The sequence below is a fragment of the Miscanthus floridulus genome, chromosome 10, assembly GCF_019320115.1.
Source record: "Miscanthus floridulus cultivar M001 chromosome 10, ASM1932011v1, whole genome shotgun sequence".
NCBI lineage: Eukaryota > Viridiplantae > Streptophyta > Magnoliopsida > Poales > Poaceae > Miscanthus > Miscanthus floridulus.
Genome location: NC_089589.1, coordinates 45,248,802 through 45,258,685, shown reverse-complemented (window position 1 = coordinate 45,258,685; position 9,884 = coordinate 45,248,802). Strand labels below are relative to the sequence as shown.

Genomic DNA, 9,884 nt, shown 5'->3' with positions numbered 1-9,884 from the left:
AGGGTAAACATGGTGGAAATGGGTAAACATCTTGTGAAGAATGGATTTATGCCGGACTACACCCGGTGGGTCCACCATGGTGAAGCCCATCGTATGAGAGAGGAGGTGGTGAGACCACAGGTGGAGGCTTTTGATGCTGATGCCGGGGTAGCAGACATGTTAGATGACTTTCACCAAGGACAATTCGATGAGGGATGTGAGAAGGAGGAGATGGAGGCAGCCGCACAGGTGTTCTACGACATGATGGACTCGGTACAGAAACCCCTTCACGATCAGTCAATGGTGTCTCAACTGGATGCCATTGGACGCTTAATGGGGTTGAAGTCCGAGTTAAACTTGAGTCGACCTGGCTTCGATAAGATGTTGGCCATGATTGGCACCCTGCTTCCGGAGGGCCACATTCTGCCAAAGAGCATGTACGAGTCACAGAAACTCCTTCGAGCACTTAAGATGCCGTATGAGCAGATACATGCTTGTCCAAAAGGGTACATCCTATTTAGGAAAGAACATGAGCATGCAAAGTTCTGTCCAAAGTGTAAATCCTCCAGGTACCTGGAGGTAGACTCTGATGATGGCCAGAAGAGGCAACTTACAATCTCCATGAAAATCCTACGGTACCTTCCGTTCCTACCGAGGATCCAATGGCTATACATGACCGAGGAATCCGCGAAACAGATGACATGGCACAAAAATGGCAAATAGTATAATCCTGACAAGATGGTATATCCATCCGATGGTGAAGCTTGGATCCGCTTTAATGACAAACATCGTGACAAAGCAGATGAGGCTCGTAATGTACGTGTTGCATTGGCAACAGATGGGATGATGACATAGACATCGTGACAAAGCAGATGAGGTTTGACATAGACTTAACCAAAGAGATAGGAATGGAAGTAGACAATGAAAGGGATGATGACGAGGACGCTGGAGATGAGGTGCGAAATCTGAAGGACATACAAATGCTTGAGCGATTACATTTAGGCAATGACAATGAAGACAACATTCCTCCTTCAGATAGTGTTGATGAGTTGGACAATGTTGATAGTGATGACGAGACCTATGATCCAGCTAATCTCAATCATTAAGATTATTTCTAATACATGTAATACTATGTTTTTTGTAATTATGTTTTGTTCATTTTTGCATATATTTCTAATACATGTATTACTATGTTTTTTGTAATTATGTTTTGTTCATTTTTGCACCTATTTCTAATTAAGTCTTGTTTTTCTTTTTTATTGCAGGTGATTGAACAAAGATGACGGGCGACCGTCATAGGTCCGTGAACTCAATTTACCAAAGACCACACCGGCCGCAGGAGGGGGCGGAGGGGACGGTAGAGGGATCGGATAGGAGGAGGAGGAGGACCGCTAGCCGTAGGAGGGGGGCATCTCCTCCCACGCCACGTGAGGAGGACCGCCAGCTGCAGGAGGAGGTGGCACCCGTGGACGAGTCAGACGAGGAGCTGCTTTGGCAGACGGAGGAGGAGGAGGAGGGGGGGAGACGGCAGGCACGGGTTCTGCTTCCTCTGACTCCTCTTCGAGTGTCTACTTGTGAGGTCCCGTGAGCCTCCCACGGGCTCCACTTCCTCACCAACGCCCAGTGATTCGCCCCAAAGGGCAAAAGTAAGTAACTTTATATGTTATCACCACCACTTCATATGATATGATGAAAAAAAACTAATAATTTTTCTTAATCACTTGTGCAGGAACTGGGTGGTTGTGTCGGTTGGTAACGCACGGCTAGTCAACGGCATCCTAGGTCTTCTGTGCAGGCAACACTTCCCCGGCATTGTCACGTACGCATCGAAGACGGAGCAGGCCTACTCGTTTGACCACTACGCCGTCACTATCGATGTGGAGTACCCCAACAAGGCGACGCGGGTGAAGGCAGAGCTTTGGGTAAGTCTCCCTCGCACAACATTGCTCAATACGTCGCATTCATTGGACTTTTCTTGAAATAATGAAGGGATACATTGCTTTTGTATGCAGACTTATTACAGATGCGAGGAGGGATTTGAGGCTAGGGCGGAGCAGGTGACTACCAAAGCCTGTAAAAAACTCGTCACCGACATGCATCACGAGGCACGCATCCAGGCCATCGTAACCTACTACGGGTCGAAGCTTGGAGAGATGAAAACCAAGAAAGACACAAGAGAGATGCAGCTGACCCGGGAGCAGTACCTTAAGGTAAATGAAGAACATCAATATTGAGATTAAGTTGGTTTAATTTGATCTTCTTATATGTCTAATACTTGATGATGTGTAGATGATTCCCTGGTGGTGCCAAGCGTATCCTGAGTGCTGGGCGATGATGGTGGAGAGGTGGCTCACGGAGGAATACCTCAAGATGCACAGGGATGCCCGGGACCGTCGTTTGCAGATGCAAGGTCCAGCACACCATCAAGGCAGCCGCAGCCTCGCCGGATACAAACAAGCATGGGTACGTGAATTTATTTATCTATTGTGACGCTCAGTTCTGCTTGATTTGTAATCATCATACTGTCTTTCTCGTAGTCGGCGTCACATAGTGGTCAGGCTTGCTCGGACTTTTAGGCATGGTGTATGGCCCATAAGGGCAAGGCGACGTCTGACGTCTCCTTCAACCTGGAGGACCCGCCCGAGGCAAACACGAATCCGAGCGTCCACTCCCGCATCAGTGAGTACACTGAGGTGGCGAGGTCGCTCCATGGGTCAGACCACGATCCGAGCACCTAGGACTTCGATGGAGAGGCCATCATGAGGGCGGGGTAAGGCAAGAAGCATGGGCGGTTCTGGCTTGGCGACGGCGTCATCGACATGGCCTCTACTCCCTCTCTCTCCTAGATCCGAGCACGGAGCACGAGCGAGAGCCCGGCCATTCGCACACGGCCAACCGCTGCACAGCACCGGGTCGACGCACTTGAGGTTATTCCTATTTTACTCGTCATACATTGATCTTTACACACCTTAATGAGCTTTGCATTACTAAAACATTGGAGTGAAATATTGCAGGTCCGGCTGGAACAAGAAATGAAGGAACATCAGGAGCTGGGGGCCCAGCTAAAGGCCGAGCGGCAGGCCCAGGCGCAGAGGCTGATGGACATTACGGAGTTCCTACAAGGGCTTGGGCAACATATGGGCTTGTCTCTGCCACCTGGGCTGTTGGTTCCACCTCCGCCTCCGCGTCCTGCAGCTACAGCTACTCCTGTGAGTATCAAAGTTTTTTACTTTCGCTTGTGCTTTGCTTGTATGGCCTCTATCGTCCTAGATTAGCTATCAAAATAATCTTGTCTCACATGCAATCTTTTCTCCTTTGTGCAGTCTTCATCTGACGGTAGTTCGAATAATCCACCTCATGCACCTATAAATGATGCATCTGGGCCTTCACCACAGTCGCAGTGGCCGAGATGAGTGCATGTTGTATTTTTTACATTTGTTGTTCACTTGGTGATGGACTTGTGATATACTTATGATGCACTTGTGGACTTTGATGGACTTGTGGATTTATTTGGATGGACTTGAGCACTTATTATTATATATATGTGATATATATTGTGATGGATGTGATATAGGCGGATGGATGTGTGGATGGATGAGATATATATGTGATGGATGAGATATATATGTGATGGATGAGATATACATGTGATATATGTTTGTATGAATTTATTTGTCATGATGGAATGTAAAAAAAAATTAAAATTTACCGTTTTGGGTCACTTTGCTGAGTGTTGCACTAGGCAAAGGACCCCTTTGCCGAGTGCAATGGTCACAACACTCGGCAAAGCTGAAAAAATGGGCGACCAGAAAACAGATTTTCCAGCTTTGGCGAGTGCTGTGACCATAACACTCGGCAAAGAATTTTTTTTTTAAAAAAATTCAAACTTTGCCGAGTGCCGGCCATAGGGCACTTGACAAAGAATTTTTTTTTAAAACAAATTCAAAACTTTGCCGAGTGCCATCCATAGGGCACTCGGCAAAGATTTTTTTTAAAAAAAACAAAAAATCTTTGCCGAGTGCCTTCCGGGTTGACACTCGGCAAAATTTTTTTTTTAAAAAAATAAAAAATATTTGCCGAGTGCCCTTTGGCTGTCACTCGGCAAAGAATTTTTTTTAAAAAAAATAAAAACACTTTGCCGAGTGCCTGCAGGGTTGGCACTCGGCAAAGAAATTTTTCAAAAAAAATAAAAGCTCTTTGTCGAGTGCCTTCCGAGTTGGCACTCGGCAAAGAATTTTTTTTAAAAAAAATTTAAAATCTTTGCCGAGTGCCTGCAGGGTTGGCACTCGACAAAGTGACCGTTAATGGGACCGGCGTCGTGACGGTCGCTTTTCTTTGCCGAGTGTCCCCGGGGCACTCGGCAAAGAGGACTTTGTCGATCAAATTTTTGTCGTGTGTTCTTTGCCGAGTGCAATTTGGCCTTTGCCGAGTGCCTAAGGCACTCGGCAAAGAACCTGAATCTAGTAGTGATAGGTCGAGAGAGGGAGGCGCCGCCGTAGTCGCGCCACCTGGTGAGTCGGCGACCGTCCTTCCTAACCCTTCGCGTGTGCATGTGTACCACACTTAAGAAAATTCAAAATTTGATGTACTTCTCTCCTTTGTTGTTTCGAGTCCTTTACAACTAATAACTTCATTAAACTTTCCCATAAAAAACTTATTTTGCCACTTTTTTTACTATGAAATGTTTATTCATATGTTTATCAATAGTTATTACCATGCACTTTGATAAATTATTTGTATTTGAGTTTGTTATAAACATTTCTTGGGTCGTTATTCAGAAGGTTCTTTTGTTTTGGCTTCATATGAATTCCATTGATGAGAAGTAGACAAGCTAAAATAATGAGAGAAACATATGTGGCTTTAATGAATCGAAAATGCTTCGTATACGGTGTCTAGATGGTCGGACGCTGTCTTCCTAGGCCCGCATAGCGGACCGGGCCCAACCGGCAACTGGCCTGCACTCCTACTCTCCATCTCTATGACTGATAACTTCCCTAGTCCACCCGTCGCTGTGTTCACCGCACCGTGCACCCCTCTGCCTCTAGTCACGGCGTCCACTCATGCCCATGCTAGCACATCGTAATCTAGGACGCCATAGATCCCCTCCCATCCAAGCTTCCTGCCCCACCTGCCCTCTGTGTCATCATCGCTGCCGCACCCTACATCATCCACCGAAGCGACCCGCTGCGGCCTTCTCCAGTGAGCGCCCCACTCTGCCTCACGGCTTTCTCTAGTGCGTGGTTCGCCCTCCACCGGAGCGACCCACCACGACCTTTCTCCACCGGAGCGGCGAGCTCCACGCCGGCGTCGAGCTCCGCATCGACGAGCCTCCATTCGTTCGAGTAGCAAATAGATGTTACGTTGAAAGCACATGCTGCAAGAGTATGCTTCAAATGTTTTGGATGTTTCAGAGATATGTTGCAAGTGTGGTATATCCATGATGCAAAAGTATATTAGGATGTTGCACATGTTATAAAGGCTATACATGTATGTTCCAAATATTTCATCTGTTCTAGATGTATGTTGCAAGTGTTTTTTTCTGGATGTTGCAAAAGTAGATCTGGATGTTGCATATACATACATGTTGCAAGCATATGTGTCTAGTATTTTCAGGTGTTTCATATGTATGTTTGCAAGTGTTTCATCTAGATATTGCATATATTTGCAATGGTTTTCAAGTGTTTTCAGACGTTTTCGCAAGTGTTTCAGACGCTTGTTTCAAGTGTTTCATTAGTCTTCTTTTGTATGTTGCATTTGCATGTTTCAAAAGTAGATCGAGTGTTGCACATGGGGTGCGCGTGGGAAGCAGCTGGCTTTAGTCTTCTTTTGTATGTTGCATCTGGACGTTTTAAAAGTAGATCGAGTAGTGTGGACGAAAGCCATAAAAACGTTAATGGGCAGGCCAACTGAAGAAGAAATCGTCTTGCATAAAATGAAATGAAAACAAATAAAAAACACCGACCGGAGTGGAATGGGACATGTTGAGAGCATCTTATAGTAGGCCGCTAGTCCCCAAGCCTAAAGAAAATAACCCCTTAAGCCTTGTTTGGATGCTGTCGGATTCATCTCAATTTAGTTCAACTTCTACTCCAATCCACCCCAACATATGTGTGGATTGGTGCGAATCCAACTACATCCAAACAAGGCCTTATTGTTGTTTCTAAATTCTTGATTGAGAATTGGATCCATTGTTAGGAAACACGACCTTTTCATAGATCCATTTTAATGTTAAAATTCTACAAAATGGAAACAATAGTTTTAGTTGACATCTCATATCTGAGTTACTTGTAAGATTTATTTGGTATGTCTTATGTACCGTGTTTGGGCAAACCTCTCAACTACTAAAAGATCTATTCGAAAAACATGGGACTAATTGAAGTAACAAAACTCCCTCTAGGGGATTTATTACTACTTCAATGAAATTATTTATTTCTTTCAATTAATATGTATTTTTTTGTTAGGGAACACACCATAGAGCTGGCCGTGCACAACAGTTGATCAAAATTGTGATCTTTCTGTTTCATTGTAAACGCTTTTTCTTTGTTATCATTCTCTAGTATATTAGCCAGTAGGAGCCACTACTATAGGAATCAATTTGCGCAGCGTGGCCAAAATGGGCTCCGTGGTGGGCACCTCTTTTGCCCGCCACGGTTAATCGGTGGTCGGCCAGCGAGGCCGGCCACCAAGGCGCCCGCTGCGGGAAAAGGGTTTACCACAGCGGGCCACCTTACTTGCCCGCCGTAGGAAATCATTATTTACCGCGGCGAGCGGTATGAATCGCCCGCCGTGGTTAATACGATTTACCGTGGCGGGCTCTTTAAACTACCCGCCGCGGTAAAGAGTTGATTTACCGAGGCGGGCGCTTTATCTTGCCCGCCGCGGTAAAGCCTATACAAATACACAGCAACACCCCTTCATCTTCTCCACGGGTCTTCCTCTCTCAAACTCATGGGAGGAGGTTTTGCCCTAAAATTTGAGGAAACTTTTGATTTGCGTTGAAGGGCTTGGATTTGAGGGAGGAGGACATCATAAGAGGTTCATAAAGGCTCTCCCTCTCTCATTCCATCCTCTCTCTCTATTTCCATCACCTAGAGTTCTCTCTAGATCTAGATCTAGATCTAGATCAATTTTAATGGAAAAATGATGTCATGTATTTCTTTAACTTTAGATTCATCATAGATGCATGCTTCATCTTTCACATCGTCGTGTCCTCTCTTTTTCATGATTTTGGATGTAAAAATCATCAATTTCTCCTAATTCTTCTTTATTTAATGTTGATTGTGACGGATAATGTTCACAGGTATGATGGATAGGTCAGAATGGATGTACCGGATCGATAGAGTGAATGATCCGCGGTACCTCTTTGAATTAAGGAAGTTTATTGCTGCTGGTAAAGCTCACCATGAGAGACTAAAGCGGATGACAACCATATGTCCATGTTCTCATTGCAAGAACCTGAAAGCCCACCGAGACAGCGAGGTGCAAACTCATTTGATCATGTATGGTTTCATCGAGGGCTACATAGTCTGGACATTTCACAGCGAAAGAGTTGGTGCGAGTGGCGGTGCATCTAGAGTGAGCTCTTCGATGCCGACGACGACAGCACCACCAGTTAATAAAGATCCTTTAGGAGCACCCGGCTCCTCATCATCTTCAGCAGCAGCTGCGCTAGCCGACAGTGACAACAATTGTCGTGATTACATCACGGTGGATGATCTAATGCAAGACATGGCCGACGAAGTCGGCGACGGCGGGGATGGTCAGGATACTATGAGCCATCCTAAGGATGTGCAGCTTGTTGAAGATCTAGTCAAACACTTCGATGAAGACGACGTTGTGTTGGGTTGCCCAAAGTGGTTGGAGAATTTTAGAGAGTTGAAGCAGGCGGCAGTTGATCCTCTCTATAAGGACGGCGGCGATTGTCCAAAGGAGGGCACGGCGCTCCGTTTTAACCTCCATATGTTGATGTTGAAGGCTCATCATGGTTGGTCTGACACTAACTTCAATGAGTTGTTAAGCTACCTTGCCACCACGTACCCAACGGCTAACAAGGTGCCCGCCAATACTTATCGGGCCAAGAAGCTGATCCGGCCAGTGGCGATGAAGCTTAGAAAGTTTGATGCATGCCCTAACCACTGCATCCTATATCGAGGCAATGAGTATGATAATTTGATGAGTTGTTCGCACTACGGCTTTAGTCAGTACAAGAAAAATACTGGTTGTCGTGTGGATGCAGAAGACGAGGGAGGCTTGCGGGGTGGTCGGAAGAAGAATAAGAAGGGGGCAAAGAAGAGCAGTGCGGCCAAATAGATCTCGGCTCAACAGGACGATGAAGAAGAGGGTTACACGCACAAGAGAAGTCCAGCACTGTCGGTGTGGTACCTGCCCATGACCGATCGCCTGTGTGCAATATTCGGGAACCCGGACGATGCCAAGCTCATGTCCTGGCATGCATCAGCTGACTGCCTAAAAGACGATGGCAAGCTACGGCACCCATTCGATGGCAAGCAGTGGAAGGATTTCGACGAGGTCTACCCGGAGTTTGGCAAGGAGCCCAGGCATGTTAGGTTCGCGCTGAGTAACAACGGGATGAACCCGTTCGGTGAGCTTAGCAGCTTGCACAGCACTTGGCCTGTCGTGCTCACCATGTACAACCTACCTCCCCATCTATGTCAGAAGCGTAGGTACCTTATGCTGACCATGCTTATCTCTGGACCGAAGTAGCCCAGCAATGATATAGATGTGTTCCTAGAGCCGTTCATGGAGGAAATGAAGATACTATTTGATGTTGGGGTCCAGATGGTGGATGCATCCCGCAAGGAGAAGTTCACACTAAAAGCAATCATCTTTGTCACCATCACCGATTACCTCGGTCTCTTCTCACTGTCGGGGCAGATCAAAGGGAAGACCGGCTGCATAATTTGCATCGATGAGACCTGCTACACTTACCTTAAGGGATCCAATAAGATGGTGTACACGAGGCACAGACGTTTCCTCGCCAAAAATCATAGGTATAGAAGAAGTATTATGAACAAATACTTTGACAATCAGGATGAGCCGCAGCATGATCAACCGATGCAGACTAGTTGGGGGACAAAGGTGTATGAGATGGTCAAGGACATGGATCAGGTGGAGTTTGGAAAGAAGAAGAAGCCGCCTGAAGAGGGGACCAAGCAGACAAGGAAGCGAAAGAGGGACCAGATGGAGGAAGTCCTCGCCGCCATTCCTTTCAAGAAGAAGTCAATTTTCTTCAAGTACCTGTCGTATTGGAAAACACTGAATACACCCCATGCCATCGACTGCATGCACCTAGAGAAAAATGTCTTCGAAAGCACGATCGGTGTCCTGCTAGACATCAAGGGCAAGGCAAAGGATGGTATCAAGTCACGGACGGATCTTGTCAATCTGGGCATCAGGCCGGACCTTCACCCGGGACCGCCTCAGAACGGTAAAGTCGATATCCCGGCTGCGGCCTGCAACCTAACGCAAGACGAGAGGATGGCTTTTCTTAAGTTGCTTAGGGGTATCAAGGTGCCGACTGGTTTCTCTTCCAACATCAAGAGCCTGGTCTCCATGAAAGACCTCATAATGACCGGCTACAACTCACACGACTGCAACGTCATGCATACGATGTTCCTACCAATTGCGATTAGGGCTATCCATCCAGAGTACGTGAAGATGGTCATCACATAAATGTCATACTTCTTTAACCGCATCACCCAGAAGGTCATTGATAAGGCTGAGCTGCCTGCCCTGAAGGAGTTCATCATGGCGACCCTTTGCCAGCTCGACATGTGCTTTCCACCATCTTACTTTGATATTATGCCACACCTAATGATGCATATGGTCGATTAGATCCATCAACTGGGCCTGTGTACCTACACCAGATGTGGACGTATGAGCGG

The 9,884-nt window shown here is 46.5% G+C and overlaps 1 pseudogene; it reads left to right on the top strand.

The window, feature by feature from the left end:
- The first annotated feature begins 733 nt into the window (after positions 1-733).
- Positions 734-9,655, top strand: LOC136488535 (uncharacterized; annotated as a pseudogene).
- Positions 9,656-9,884: the final 229 nt, after the last annotated feature.